Source organism: Gorilla gorilla, chromosome 10 (genome assembly GCF_029281585.2).
Source record: "Gorilla gorilla gorilla isolate KB3781 chromosome 10, NHGRI_mGorGor1-v2.1_pri, whole genome shotgun sequence".
Lineage (NCBI taxonomy): Eukaryota > Metazoa > Chordata > Mammalia > Primates > Hominidae > Gorilla > Gorilla gorilla.
The window spans coordinates 94,319,284-94,336,030 of NC_073234.2; the positions used below are offsets into that span (position 1 = coordinate 94,319,284).

At 34.1% G+C, this 16,747-nt stretch overlaps 1 protein-coding gene across 1 annotated transcript in view; it reads left to right on the forward strand.

The window, feature by feature from the left end:
- The window catches only part of SYT1 (synaptotagmin 1), a 577,710-nt gene that overhangs the window by 105,749 nt on the left and 455,214 nt on the right, over positions 1 to 16,747 (forward strand). Inside the window, exon 2 of the mRNA XM_004053612.5 lies at positions 4,812 to 4,944. The gene's annotated coding sequence lies outside the window, so the exon portion shown is untranslated. The remainder of the gene's footprint in view (positions 1 to 4,811; positions 4,945 to 16,747) is intronic.

A 16,747-nucleotide genomic window follows, 5' to 3' on the forward strand; every position in this document is an offset into this window, starting at 1 on the left:
CAATAATCGAACTTAGAGTCTCAGAGAAATATGTTAGTTAGGACGAATGTATTTTGCTTTCCCATTAGCCTCTTTACCTTTTATTTTTCATCAACTTGTTTTGCCCAATCGGGTTTTATTTACACCTTTTTAATAAACTACAACAACTCTAACAACTGTTTCTTTTAAATTTATTTTTTAATTCACAGGAAAAATGATATGTATTTACATGCACAACATGATGTTTTGAAGTCTATGTACATTGTGAAATGACTAACACTAACTAAGTAACATATGCATTACCTCAAATAATTACTATTTTTGTGGTAAGAACACTTTACATCCACTCTTAGTATTTTTATGACTACCTCATATTATTAACTATACTCACCATGTTGTACAGTAGATCTCCTGAACTTATTCCTTCTAACTGAAATTTTGTTTCTTTTGGTCAACATCTCCCCAGCCCAACCTCTAACCACCCCAGGCCCTGATAACCGCCATTCTGTGGAGGCTTCTCAAGAAATTAGAAATAAAACTACCATATCATCCAGCAAGCCCATTACTGGGTATATATCCAAAGGAAATGAAACCAGAATGTCAAAGGGGTATCGCCATTCCACTACATATTGCAGTATTAATCACAATAGCCAATGTATGGAATCAACCTAAAGAATGTTTTTAATGACAAACAACCAGGAACACATTTTATTAATCTGATGTGCTCCAACTTACTACACAGATTGACCTTGGATAAAAGTAACTTTACAAGAATATTAGCACTAAATAATTCCTAACATCTTGGAGACAATTTTCAAAATAATGTGTTTGTTTACTCATTCAAGATGTATTTACTGAGCTACCACTGTTCTATGCCAAGTGATGTTCTAGGTCCTAGACATGTAGCAAAAACCAAACTGAAAAAAAAAATTAACTCTTGTAGATTTTCAAAGCAACTGTAGCAGCAAGAGGAAGAGACGAACACCAAAAAAAAAATATATATATATATATATATATGCAGTCATGTCTTACTAAGTGACAGGGATATGTTGTGAGAAATGCATCATTAGGCATTTTGTCATTGGGTGAACATCATAGAGTGTACTTACACAAACCTAGATGATATAGGCTAACTATATACATAGGCTGGATGGTAGAGCCTATTGCTCCTAAGCTCAAAACCAGTACAACATGTTACTTCAATGAACACTGTAGACAACTGTAACACAATGGTAAGTATTTGTGTATTGAAACATAGTACAGTAAAAATATGGTATTATAAGCTTATGAGACCATCATCTTAAATGCAATTCATCATTAACTGAAATTTTATTATTGGTGCATAACTATATTGGATAATGATAAGTGCTATGAAGAAAAATATAGCATTACTTATAAATTAAGAAAACAGATCAATCTACTAAACATCAGGTCTTCCGAAAATTATTATTATTATTTTATTTTTATTTATTTATCTATTTATTTTGCGATGGAGTCTTGCTCTGTCGCCCAGGCTGGAGTGCAGTGGTACGATCTCAGCTCACTGCAAGCTCTGCCTCCTGGGTTCACGCCGTTCTCCTGCCTCAGCCTCCCAAGTAGCTGGGACTACAGGCGCCCGCCACCATGCCCGGCTAATTTTTTGCATTTTTAGTAGAGACAGGCTTTCACCATGTTAGCCAAGATGGTCTCGATCTCCTGACCTCGTGATCCGCCCGCCTCAGCCTCCCAAAGTGCTCGCATTACAGGCGTGAGCCACCGCCCCCGGCCCTGAAAATTATTTTTTAAACCAATATAATAGTTATTCCTGAGAACAGGTACAAGAATTTTTTTTAATCATGATAAATCTCATCTCCTACCCCTCTTCATTCCTGCCTCCACCTCAATCCAGTCTTCAAAGAGCAACTAAAGAAATTAGATCCTCCAGAGGCTTCTCGTTATCCTCCTCGCATAGACCCTTCAGCAGAAACTGACCCATGCCCGCCTCCAGCTTCATCATCCTCCGTGTTTCTCTAAACTCACTATATTCAAGCCATAGTAACTTTTTATTTTTTTAAGTCTGTCAAACGTTTAATGCTCCTTCCTGCCTTGGGTCTTCACACACATATTGTTCCCACGTTGGGCCCACCCCCACCTCCCTGATCCCACCCCACCCCCAAACCCGACTAACTCCTGGTCACTTTTTAACACCGAAGTGTGATTTCTGCATGGAAGCCAATTCTCCATGAGGTTCCCCTGTTTTCACTCTTCAAGGGTCCTTACCTATCCTTTGGGAACTTACTACTATTTAAATTATGTAAACACTTATGTTATACTCTGTATATTTATCAAATACCCCTCCTCAGATTTCAAGTTCTGCAGGACGAGTTCAGAGAAGGGGTGGAGGCAGTTATTTCTCTCCTTGGCCAGTGTACTTTCACTGCTTTGCACCCTGCCTGGCATAGACTAGGCATTTAGAAAATTGTTCCTGAGAGAATTAAAGAATAAATTTCATAAAAAATGTCTTCAGTTTACAACATGTAGTTTTATGCAACACTTGGCAAAGTGGGTTCTGGTGGGAGCTGGTAATATCCTTTAAATCATGGGACTGAGCAAATGATTCTAGTTGAATCTGTGTTATTTAATCTGTGTTTTTAAATCTGTGAGGCTCTTGCCCCAGACTCTACTGGAAGTCTGCTGTGCTTGCTTGTAAGCTCATAATCCCAATGACAGATGGTTTTTAATCTTTGCTATTCGGCTTCTAGAATGGGTATGTATTACTAACTCATGTATTTTCTCTAACATGTAGAATCTGATTCTGGTGGCCATTCCCTCTGAGGAATAAGATACTTTCTGGGACTTGTTGCCATAGGAGAACGATTTAAAACACTTTCAGAGAGTTGAAGGGAAGCCACTTTATGCTTGGAATCATTGTTGAAAAAAATTCAATTATGAAAAATCACAAATGGGTAAAACCATTAAATAATTCCAGATAGCTATAGCTCAGGGCATTATTGTTTAATCATCTCATGCTCAATATTCTAAAGGACACACACATACACAGCAAAGAAACAGTGTTGGTGATGTTTTCTGTGTTTTTTAGAGTGAGAAATTAGAATTATTTTTGAGGATTGGAAGAATCTTTCCTCACTAACTAGCATATCCCAAATTTATACCATGACACTTACCAATTTATAAAAATATTTTATTTTATTTCCATATATGTCGCCCTAACTTCTTTAGAGGCATGAACCTATCTTTTCTCTTTTTTATCCCCAAGGCCTGGCCAAAAAGAAAAAAAAAAGTTTAAAATAGGCAATTAATATTCATTAAATAAATCACAGATAGTAAAGAAGTATTAAAAGCAGCCTGAGCTGGAGTCAACTATTTCTTGTCTGTATCAGCCAGGCAAAATGTTGCTCAGAAGCCACTCAGGGAATAAAACTCTCCTGTGAAGAATCTGTTCCTTTAAACTAAGGACTTACATTTTCCCAAACCCTGTAAATTCCCATGTTTTTCTATATGGATTTATGCCAGAATGATTCCAATCCACTGGCTGGCGAAGAGAATGGTTTAATAACTGCAGGGGAAATATAAAATTCTATTCAGAATATAATGAAAGCTGTAGGGGATTATGTATTCATTTACCTTGTAGTAGGAAAACTCAAATCCTCAAATAACAGAGTGTTGCCATGTCAGCTTCCTCTGGAGAGTTGAAAACTAAACTGTAAAGACAGTAGAATGATGTGATTTATATTGGAGTCACTGGAATCGACAAAAGCTAAATTTTTTTTATAATTTATTTATTTCAATTAACAAATGACAAATTTTATAAACTAGTGGTATACAATATGATTTTAATGTATGTTCTACTATGCAAAGCCTCAATTCTTAATTGGTCTGCAGGATTCAGCTGATAACGTGAATTCTGTCTACCTGCGTTTTTATATTCTTGAAAGAATTATGCTACTTTATAACTCAGTTTTTTAGAGTTTCCATATTCTAAAATTATTACTTTCAACCATCAAATATAAGATAGTAGAAATATGGGGCAAAATTTTTTGCAGTTTTATATCAAAAAAGTAGATGAATGAAATAGGGAGTGCATTAAAGAGAACAGAAAAAATTTTTAAAAGAAAGAATGGGGAAAAAAGAAGAGAAAAAAAATGTAAAAGAAAGGCGAGAGGAAGGGAACCCGAAAGGACAAAGAAAGTGAGGAAGGAAGGGAATATTAAAGTATTTGATAGAGCTTCCCTACCACCCAGATGCTTTAATATGTGCAGTATTTCAAAGTTCTTCCTAGGTAAATAGCAGTGTCTTTCCTTTTTATTAGCACTGCTGCAGCTGCTGTTGCTCACAAAGAGATTCACAAATCAAAATAGACTCAGTTAGCTTTTCAATAATTCTGAAAAGGTAGGAGAACATTGCCAGAAAAGGATAGCACTCCAGTATCCTAACATAGAGTCTTGTTAGCAAAACAAAGTGTGAATTGCTTAGGTAATTCCCTGCTGTTGGTAATTCCACTGGGTGTCTTCTGTGGCAGCACAGGCTACTTCTCCTCTATAGACCAATGCCATTGAACAGAAGATGTCAGAATGATATGAAAAAGTTGCTTTTTTGAAATGTTTATTCTTCTAGATTTTTTTAAAATGTCAGCATGATTCATACCTATTGGTTCTTAGCCTGGAGCACCCAGCAAAACCAGGAACTGAGGAAGCTAGAGCAGGATGTGAATAATGAATAGGCTGCATAAGCAGAAGTCTATACCCAGTCAATAAGCAGAAGTCTATACCCAGTCAATGTGCAGAGTTGCAGGCTAGCATTTTCACAGATTCTATTATTCTCTCTCTCTCAAGGGAAAACAGGAAAACTAGCAAGAGCTAGCAAGAACTAGCAAGAGCTTGAACAAACGCCTGGACTCAGATTGGAAGACTGCTCATTTGTGTACTGCCTCATTCCTGGAAATTGCACTGGAACTGTCTGATTAAGGTATTTGGAAAAAACAAATTTTTGACACATTTTGTTGATGATCAACCTCCTTTATCCATCCATATCTTTTTACATGTGGCGGCGGGGACGGCGGAGGGAAGGGTAGTATTTGTGCTGAAGATTGAAGAACTGTATCTCTTTAAAAATTTTTGTGATATTAAGGGGAAATTAGTGTTTGTCACATATTCTGAAATTATTACTATTATTAATGTTTTTGAAATGCTGTTTTCGTTGGTGGGGCACTGGCTCCTTGTATAACATGTTTGCTTTCTCCCACTGTCATTTTGTACTCTATCAAATCCAAAGTTGTCATGGTTCATTATCTGTAGATGATCTTGAGCAGTCTTGCATTCTAAAAGAATATGCCATGGCATCTGCCTCTGTGCTTTTGTGGCCTGCTGCACAGATGATATTTTAGCACGAGTATTGGGTGAGGAGTTAGAGGGGAGAGCAGAATTTGTCTCAGACTGATGTTTCCTTGTACCATGCTGTGTCTCATTCTTTCATATATGGCTAATTCAACAGTGAAGTCCATATATCACACTGTGACTATTACATATGTTAGAGTACATAATTTGGGTTGTAAAGTAAGTATCTGTTTGAATGTCTTAACTAATGAATTCCATCAAATTCAATTACCATTCTTCATTAACCAATCAAATTACTCCTTTGGTCTAAGTCATTTCTAACACACTTTTATTAGGCATACACACAATTCTATGAAGTAAACGTGAGGTGATTAGATTATCTCATGATCTTTATTTGGAGTCCCATGCTACAGAAGTTTGGATTTCTAAAGAATAGCCTTTCACATTACTTCCAGTGTATACAGGAGAAATAGTGTTACAGTGTGAAGCTCTGTCTTTAAGACTCTGTTTTACTACTTCTATCTTAGACTTTCTTTTCCCTGAGGAAGTTTGCTACAGTGGATCGCCAATACGAAAATACATAGAAATACACCAACTACATATTCCTATAAAATTAACCTATTTATTAAGTAGATGTACCTATAGGCTTATGCGATACTGGATCATAATATTTTTCACCTTTTAGGTATAAATTATTTCAGTACTAGAACTTTCTCCTATCTCTTGCAGTAAGATACCACAGTGTAGGATCACAGTTGTTATTGTTGAAACACTTTTTTCAAATTATCATTATTTCTTTACGTGGATTTCTTTTTAAACAAAGTGGTTCTGGAAATGCATATACCCAGTATTGATAGTACTTCAGTTTTCTAGGAAATAATTGCCACAGTACTAATTTACATTGGATATTTTAATCATTTTACAATGAAGGGCAGGTGCCTAATGTCCTTGCAGTATGATTCTTACCATACAGATCTTAAAATATTTCCATTTTGTTCTCTTCTACATTAATGTCTTTTAGGAACATTTTCATCTTCTGTCCTACAACTATTTTGAGAAACATCTCAAAATGTGGTCTAAAGCCAACCTACAAAAATACATGTTCTGAGTTCCATGCCAGACTTAAGTCAGAATCTTTGGGAGTAGGCCCTAGGACCAGCATTTAAAATATACATATTAGGTGATTATAATGTACTCCAAAGTGTAATAACCACTGCTCTACAAAATGAGAGCAAGGAAACAACTGGCAGAAAAGCATTGTAAAACTAGATGTATAACTGATATGAAAAATAACAACACCAAAATCAAGTTAAATTTTAATTTTAATTTTTTTCTACATGTTTTCATTACTTGGCTGCACAAAGCATTCTAGGTTGTTTATGTCGCCTTTAATATGAGTTTTAAATATCTTAAATTAAAATTTTAATATTTAGTGTTAATTAAGGATATGGATGTCTGTTATTTAAAAGCTTTTTCCAAGTTGCCAAACAATGAATGATAGTTATAATGGTAAAAGGTATTAAATTTATAATTTGTATCATTCATTAGTATTTTCATATTTGAATCTTTAGTTTTACAAAGCTTTGAAAATAACAAGTCTATCTTTAATATTTTATATATCTAATAAACAACACTTTTTAAAGAATTTCAACCTATCTTTTTGTTATGGTTTCCATTTAAATGAATTACGTGAGTGTCTTACTTTCAGAAGATACTTTATTAATACAACTAAATTGAATTCTTTGGGCTGAGATTTTTCCATTTTTTCATAAATGAATATTTCCATATTATCTAATCTTAATAAGAATATTTTCTCAGTGCGGCAAGTAAGACATGTTTGCCAATTTAATATACCAAACTCTAAAGTAAGTATACACTCAAATGAGAGTTAGGGGACAAAGAACTGTCTTCTGAACCACGAAAAGACGGAATGTCGTGATTACCTCAGGCACTGAAAGACAGCAAAAATCTACATTAGTTCTAGTAGAAAGACTACAGAGAATGTTTGACCCATAAAATTAATTTTTGCTTCCTACATAGCTGACTCCATGGAGACAAGGTCTAAAAAGGGAAAATGGTCAAAATCTTAGGTTTGTAGGTTAACTTACTTTGTAAACTAAATATGTCCTGAAAAGACTGGAATAATTTAAATTGTTTCTGCATTCATAAGAATCATTTTATGTATCAAAAATTCTTTTGTTTTCAGCTAGTTTTGAAGATTGTATTTAGATTATGGACAGACACTACTTTAATTGGGTTGTGTTTCAAAAGTTTCATTTAGAAGTTAAATATTTGTGACTCAAAACTTATTTTCAAATATAAAGAATGCTATAAATGCTGTTTCATGCCCAGATTCAATTTTATGAAATCCACAACATTATAGTAAAATTACGTAAGTTATGAGACTAGAAATTGAAGGGAAGAATCATTGAAAACAATACTATATGATCGTCAAAATTAAGCCAATTAGACCAAAAATATTACATTATATATTTACTTTGAATATAAATGCTAAAGGAAAGTAAATTTGCTTATAAATAAATGAGAAATTAAAAGAGAGGGTAGGATATTTTTCTAAAACACAGAGAGAGTGGGGTTATAGCATGAACAGTATTCCCCTGAGCCGGGGGGGGGGAGAGGGAGATGGAGGGGAGAGATGCTGGGTAGATTTAGAGAATGAAAGGCAAAAGGATCTCAAGTATGAGTGGCCAACAGCATTGAACTAGCTATTAAAAAGAAAATTTGCTCATAAATGGTAGGTTTATAATCCAGAAGAACAGGTGTATTCAATGGTTTGTTTGTTTTTGTGTTTTTTTTGTGTTGTTTTGTTTGTTTCTTTCTTTTTTTTTTTTTTTTTTTTTTGAGACGGGAGTTTTGCTCATGTTGCGCAGGCTGGAGTGCAATGGCATGATCCTGGCTCACTGCAACCTCCAACTCCCAGGTTCAAATGATTCTCCTGCCTCAGCCTCCTGAGTAGCTGGGATTACAGGCGTGAGCCACCATGCCCAGCTAATTTTGTACTTTTAGTAGAGATGGGGTTTCTCCATGTTGGCCAGGCTGGTCAAAAACTCCTGACCTCAGGTGATCCACCACCTTGGCCTCCCAGAGTTCTGAGATTACAGGCGAGAGCCACCACGACCAGCCTTAATTCTTTTAAAATGAATAGGTAACTATGCTGTTACATATCCATTTAGAAAGCAGCTGTGTAGAGGAAATGGTAAGGAGAGATAGTGAGCGAGCATGCATGCTAACTCAGTGAGTGCCAACTAATGGAGTGAAGGGAGAGCTAATGAATCTTTGGCCTTCTACCAATGGCTTTTTCTCTGAGTGGATTAACTCCTTACTCTTTATTAAGTTCCACTTTCTAAGGAATTCTACCCTTTGTTTCTTTCTGAAAATTCAGCATCAAGTGAACCAAATTTACAAATTTGCTGCCTTTGTGTGCACAGTTGTTCATTTAATTTATGAAATATTTATTGAATACCTACTATGTAGTCAGCATTATGCAAATTTTGTTACTTTTAGCCCAGACATTAGGACACAAAGAATATTTTGTTGTATTTGAATTTTAGTATTTTGTATTTTATGATTTCTCATTTATCTTCTGTTTCTTAAATTTGGATAGTTGAAGGGAACAGGTGGCATCCATGCCTAGGGATGGAGGGCTAGGAATGTGAATAACCCAGAGAAGAAGGTGCAAAAAAAGGAGGTATCTGTCTTTTTCCTCTATTCTTCTGATTTTAAGGAGGTCTTAGTAGCCCTAAGTAGAGCCCCCATCACTTCCATTTAACCTTAAAAACAATTTTTAGAGATGGAAAAAATAGAACTGTTTGCTCATGATAAAAATTCTACATTCAAAGTGAAGAAAAACTACTACACTCAAATTGAAGACCTGCAATATATAGCTCTTTTTGATCTGATATATCTCATTACTAGGCTAATCTATGGTATAAGAAGCAAGAAGTTAGAAAGGCATCCTGGAAAAATGGCCCATAATTCTTCATCAACTGTAATTTTCAGTGAAATAAAAGTCTAAATCTCCATTACTAGTTAGTTTGAAGTACAGAAGGTCATCATGTAAGTTTCTAAAATCCCTTTTAACTCTAGAAATTCTACTGGAGAGACAGGTGAATAAGATTGGGAAAAAATAATGTTTCATCTTTTATTGAAGAAAGTTGTTTAGAGGAATTTTTCAATAGCAAGCACCCCTCCTTTCCGTTCCATTTTCAAGAAACAAGAGCAAAGGATGAGTTTTGGCAACATTCCCAGAAGTGTCTTAGGGCAGAAATGGTCAATGCCTGTGTTGAGTTACCTGAATCTCTATTTGGCAGCTTCTGAAAGCTACTATAAAAACCTGGGCTTAAGAAGAGGATGATGGTATGGTCTCGCAGCCTTGTGTGAATTTTCTAAACGGTTTTGTTACCCCAAAGCGTAGAAGTGATACCTCAAAATTTATAACTGATGCTATATCATAGTTATACTCACATATAAACTTGTTTGATAATATTTCCTACACTTAAGTTTCCAATCAATCTATTTTTGTCTCCTATACTTCCCTGATCCAACAAATCTTATCCATCATGCAGCCTGAGTTCCTACCTTTGTTTCTTCAATGATTTTATTAAACATCTACAATGTCAGTTATTCTTCAAACCGTCTTGTACAGGCCCCTGTCCTCATGGAGACTACCTTCTAGTAGAGAGGTAGACTATTAACAAGGAACAAATATATAAATAATAAGACCCACCAAAATCTTGTTTATTCACTAACTTTAATCGTATTTTTGTCTAAATTTTCTTCTTCCGAGTTTTTTTTTTCAGTCAGTAATCCTACTCTTCATTTCAGCCTACTTGATTCTTACTGTTTTCAACATTGCCCTCAAATTAATATAATCCACTGTTTTAACTCTTTTAAGATTTTCCATCATCTTAAGTGGAAGGAACAAATAAATTCATAAATTTACGTATTAGATAAGATGAATTGCCTGAGAAATTTGATCCGTATAGCCAGACGTAAGTAATACCAGAGTGGCTCCAATGTGGCCATTATGGAATCAAATACCTCACAGCCCAGGCCTCAAAGGCATCTTGTCTTATCATGAGATTTTTCTTAATTACATTTTCCAGTGATTAAGTGTCCCATTTCTACACATTGGAATGCATTTTCTATATTAAGTTGTCAATGATCATAAACTATCTGGCAAGAACTTATTCCAATTATCCTAACAACCTCCTCTAGGATCCCTAGCTTAACCATTCTACATTTACTATGTGTACTTGGCACAAAGACGGTGTGAAGGTTTAGCCCTAAATTGTTTATAAATTTTTCACACTATTCCAGGATATTAGAACAGGATAGTCATTTACATGTGTACACATATAAATGTCTGAATACACATATTGAAAATGCAATAGGTTACATCTGATGATGGTTCAAGAAGAACTAAAAGGATAATCTTAAGGGAACATAAAAATTTCACGTTTGAAGTTATTGCTAAGAAGAATAGCAATGTAAGAGTTCAGATAACTGCAAAAGTAAAGAATCAAGGCAGTGTAAAGTTTCTATATCTTAGGGAACTTAACTAGCTGTTAAAAGGGCACCTCTCTGACATCATTAAAATTTCAAAAATTTGATACATAAAGATGTGCCAGTACAAAGTTTGGTCCTTAGCAATAATCAATTAATGATACTGTCCTTTTCATTCAGTGAATCCAAGAATAATAGTTTTCAGACCTAAATATTTACAACCACAGTTTCATCAAAATACAGAGAATATATACTGTATCGAGTGTGCCTTTATCTAGGGCAAATCTTAATAGCGTCTAGATTCAGACCAACCACCAAGACAAATTGCCAAGAGAATTATTAAGAAATTTGTATAAATCCCTTTATTACATCTTAGATTTTAAAACTTCTCAAAACAATTACAGCCCTTACATACCTGTGATGGTTTTTAATTCCCTGGACAATTTATCAAGAAATTAAAAATACAGAGCACCCTAGCAACACAGTGGTATATTTACCATTGCAGTATGCCTGTTTTGTTTATTTTTTTATGGCACAAATACCACAATGTATTTTATTTATTAACCTATTGGCTGAAGTATAATATGCCTACCGAAAAGTGAATAAAACATGCATTTTATATAGCATTATGAGATTTTTTCTCTTGCTTCTTGGTCATTGATCTTGTAAATTGTTATTTTTTAGTTATTATGATGAGGATTTAATATCCAGAATATATTAAGAAATCCTACAACTCAACAACAAAAACCTAATGTGTCTATTTACAAATAAAAATTACAAATTAGTTTAGATAATTACAAATTAGAAAACAATGAAGAATAGAATTTAACTGAATGGAAAATACATTAAATGTTTATATTCATGGAAGAAACACACATAAAGATGAATTATAATTTGCTATCAAATATACAGAAAATTAGATGGAGTTTTTGGTTCACAATAGCTGACAAGTTGACAATATGCTAATGTTAAAAATAAACATTATTCTAAGGTATTTAAATAGAAACATAACAAAAATAATCCTGGGTATGGTCACTTCGTTAGAGACTTGGTCTCAAATTTGGGTCCCACAATAGAAAAAGAATTAACAGGAAGGTGGAAAGAGCAACAAAACCGCAGTTGTTTGCAGTTTGTGACATAATCTTGTAAGAAAATAAGTTCAAGATGCTAAAGTGAGAAAAAAGAAAGTTGCATCAAGTGTGGATTTAAAGTAAATATATACCATTACAAGACACATTGTATACCGAGAACCAAAAGGAAACTTACTGAAATTGTAGGAAGGAACAACGAATGACATAATGCAATATTCTGAGAAGAGAATGTTGAAATTTATTCTTGATTTTTTTTAAAAGACAGCTATTTATCTTTTGTGAAAAATCATAATACAGTTCTGTTTAACAATGAAGAACTACTCCACTGTATTACATCCCAATTCTCACATATTCATACATAAGTATTAAAACTATACTTAGTATAATAAACCTAAATTTCTGAAATATGAACACTATCACAATTTTCTAGGTGATAAGTTATTATACGATTTTGTTATTTAACTGTAAGCAAGGGAGAATCTAAGAAAGAAGAATATATTCTTTCTAAAATGACTCCCCTTCAAGATGGCAGCTGAATACATAGAATAATCAGACTAATCATTTGGGGTTAGTGGTTGTTTTTATGTTACATAGAAGGAGAAATGACCACTATCTGATGGCATCCAAGAAAGTGCCTCTCTGGGGACAGAATTGTCACCCTGATCACCATTGCTCATGAACCCCCTTCATGTTAATGGGCACATTCCAAGTAGAAGATGTGATAACAAATTCTTTATGTTCTTTTAGGACTGTTAATTCTAAAAATTTTGGGACTTATTATATACTGCTGGTTAATTCTGAGTATAAATGTAAGGAAATTCTGTTTCATAATTTAGTGTCTTGAATAGGACTTTATAAATTGGTTTATGATCAGTGTGCTTCAAGTTTATTTTGGGTACCAAATGTTCCCTCTATTTAATCTATTTAAATCAACAAAAGAAGCAATTTCAAACGGTATTCATCCAATAAACTGTAGTTAGGAAAATGTTCATTAATCTATTTTTATTTACCAACAACTTTGTCCTTTTCTTTAGAAAAACACTTTGAAGGAGGGAAAAATAAAAACAGAAGGAAAGAGAAATTATATACCACTATAAAAATTATATGCAGTTTTGCCTGCTTTTTATGTAACCTAGTATTCAAAACTTATCTGGTTTTATCAGATTCCATTATGTTATGAACACACAGGCCAGTATTTCCCCACCAGTTTCTTCTAACTAGGAAGTACATTCAAACTGAAAATCTAAGTTTGTGTTTTTCTACTGAAAGAAATGTCGCTGGTGAATAACAAAGATGATTTATGTGCATAAAGCTGACCTTATAAAAATAATCTCTGTGTTCATCATAATTTTATTGCTATGTAACATTTGTTCCATTTTCTTTTTGTATATCTCTGATAAACCATTAGTTTGTAGATCTCTGATGCCTTAGAACATATGACAGTTTAAAAATATCTATTGTGTTTTCCCCCAAATTCTTTTATTAGTCAGTAGTTTTTTTTGATGAAACAGTGACATCAATTTCTTTCATGGTTACAATTTTTGCAGTGTTTTAGCTAACATATTTTACTAACTGAAAATTATCCTTGCCTTTTATTTACACTTCAGAAGTTAAAAATAAATATATTTATTAATTAACAATTATATCTCCAAAACAAAGTACAGATTATTTGGTTTCTAATGCTAGCAATTCTTGTTTATGTTTAATGAAAATCACATTTCTCCTGACAGGGGAAAAATATTTTTCCACATTAAGAAAGGCTTTTCATTCATGTCCTGAAACTACATATTTTTGTTATGGAATATAAATCATCTATTTATTTGATATGTATGTTGAAATTTAGTTTGTGAAACAGAATATATATCTATTTGTATGTCTCTCTATAATAGAATTCTGGACTGTGATGAGTTGTTCTCCATATACATGAAGGATTAGATACATATCTTTCTTCTTTCCAAAAATGCCATCAGCATTGTCAGTCTCAGAAAACAGGTGGAAAATTGCCTCAGTGTTTCTGATATCTCTTATTAAAGATAGTTATGATGCAGAACTGAAAAATACTAAAGTTTTATGAAGCATGACCATGAAATAATAAAACTTTCTTTTAATAAAGGGCTCACATCCAATAAAGGGCTTATATCTGAATGAATATTGTCCTTCACTATGGTCACCTTAAATTTCAGATGCTTCCATCGTTCAAAATATTCTGCTGTTTGTTTGCAACTTTTAGAGCCAGTTTATGCACCAGGAAGCAGTCTTTGACAAACACCACTGTGAAGGCATTATATCATTATGATCAGTACAAATGAGGAGGCACCCTTTCTAAGCATGAGGAACATTTCTTATAATGAGTCTGTGTCCTCTCCAAAAGAAATATGCATTCATCAAGTACACCTTAATTCAAAATGGTGTGTGTTTTCTAGACAAAAAAGATACATCTCTCACAAAGGAGAAGTACTCTGAGGCTGATGGGCTCATGAGGTCACATGTTGGCTAAAAGACCTCGCAGGCTATGCCCAGAACATTAGTTAGACCTTTTCAAGATGTGGGGGAAAAAAAGACACATAAAGTTTCAGGCTGAATCAAAGAGACTATTTTTTTACTCAGCTCTTGTTATATTTTAGTTACATCCTTATCCCAGACAGGATATAAGGTCCTTTCAAGAACCCATGAGGCTACACATGACCTTCCCCTGCTACCTCTCTTTACTGGAATATGAAACCTTACTTGAGCCTACGGTACTCTGCATACGTGGTTACCATTTGCTATTTACTTTACATTAGGGATATATTAAAAAAAAACCTAAAAAGCCAGCCTATACCAAGCTCAGATGGGCTCACTAGTGAATTTTACTCAACATTTAAAGAAGAGATATTACTAGTTCCCTACAATCTCTTCCGGAAGATAGAAGCAGAGGAAATACATCCTAACTCATTCTGTGAGGACAGAATTACATGAATATCAAAACTAGACAAAGGTAATACAAGAAAAGAATACTATAGACCAGTATCTCTCATGAATATAGAGGCAAAACTCCTCAATAAAAGCCAGCCCATAAACCATCCTGCCAGGTGAAAAGGTAATGGAACTGTGGAGGGATGTTCTGCTTTCCATTACAAACCATTTATTCATTCAACCAATGTTTACTTCTGTGAGGTTGATTCTATGCGGTCAAGAAATCAAACCTGTCATCTCTCTCATTCAGTCAGTCACTTATTAATTCACTCACTGAACAAATATTTTTTTTTCAAAATGTACAATGCGTTAGTTATTATACCTGGTGCTGGGGGATACAATAGTGAGCAAAATAGGCCAAATCCCTGCCATCATGCTTTTTACATTATATCGGAGAAACAGACAATAAATGAGATATTAAACAAATAAACAATAAACAAGATAAATATATCTATGTTATATACTATGTTATCTTTATATCAATAAATCAAGATACATAGATATCTTGTTTATTATCTATTTCTCCAATATAATGTAAGATATATAGTAAGATTTATATTATATATAATAAATATTATATACATATATAAAATGTAAAGTATGCTAATGATATATGCCAAGAAGAAAACAAGAACTTAACATGTACATGGGGTGAAATTTACATAGATTGTTCAGAGATGGCCTCACTGAGAAAATGACTTTGTGTAAAATCCCAAAGGCATTGAAGAAAAGCATCTTGATAATGTTTCCTGGAAGAGCATTGCAGATATAAAGAACAAGACACAACAACAGAGGCTGGTGTAGAGTGAGTGAGGAAATATGCTTGGAGATGTGAAGTCAGAGATTTAGATGGAAATCAAATCATGCAGAGCCTTGTGAGAAATGACATGGAGTTTTGATTTTTGGCCAAATGTAATGAACAGCCATTGGAGGGTTTTCAATAGGAAAATGCTGTAAAATGATTGACTGTTGTAAAAAATTTATTCCAGTTTCTGTATAGAAGACAATATTTAGATGTCAAGAGTACAGGCAGATAGAACAATAGAAGTTATCGCAGTACTCCAGGTGAGGCAGCTACCAGAGTTGGTAATTTTGATTAGGCTTATGGCTGTACACTACTGAGAAGTTAATAGACTTGAGATATGTTTTTAAAGTAGAACCTATATGACTTGTTGATGAATTGAATATGGAAAATAACAGAGAAGGAATCATCAAAATAATTACCCTAGAGATTTCCTTGAACACTTTGGTGAAGACATTTATTCTGATGGGGAAGACTCCAACAGAAACGGGTAGGGGAGGAGAAAACAAATTTTGTTTTTATATGTTAGGTTTGAGGTCATCTTTGGACTTCTAAGAGAAGCCAGTTAGGCAGTTAAAATATAGGAGGCTGGACCTCAGGGAAAAAGACTGGAATGAAGATATCAAATTAGGATTTGTATGAAGTAAGGTACTCTCAATAGCAAATTAAAGAATACCTTACTAAAATTTACTTAAGTATTATTAATATTTGTTATGTCACTTTATTATATCTGTTTGTTAAATCCAACTCTAGAGAATACCAAGGTTTATTCAGTAGATAATTGATATCAAAACCTTGGGTCAGCCTCTCTGGGAGTCTCAGGGCCTAGCCCCCCTGTTCCCAGACTTTGTGCAGCATCTCAAGCATCATATCCTCCCATGGCAACAGAGAAGGCAGAGTCACTGTAAGGAGAACATGCAGGAGAAAGGGGTTCTTTTTAAAGTTAGCTCTCTCATCTGATTGGGGAGAAGAGAGAAAATATCTTCCAGAAAACTACCAATGGATTTCCCTAATGTCTTCCTCCAGAGCTACAGCAAATGCCCATCCCTATACCATCCTTT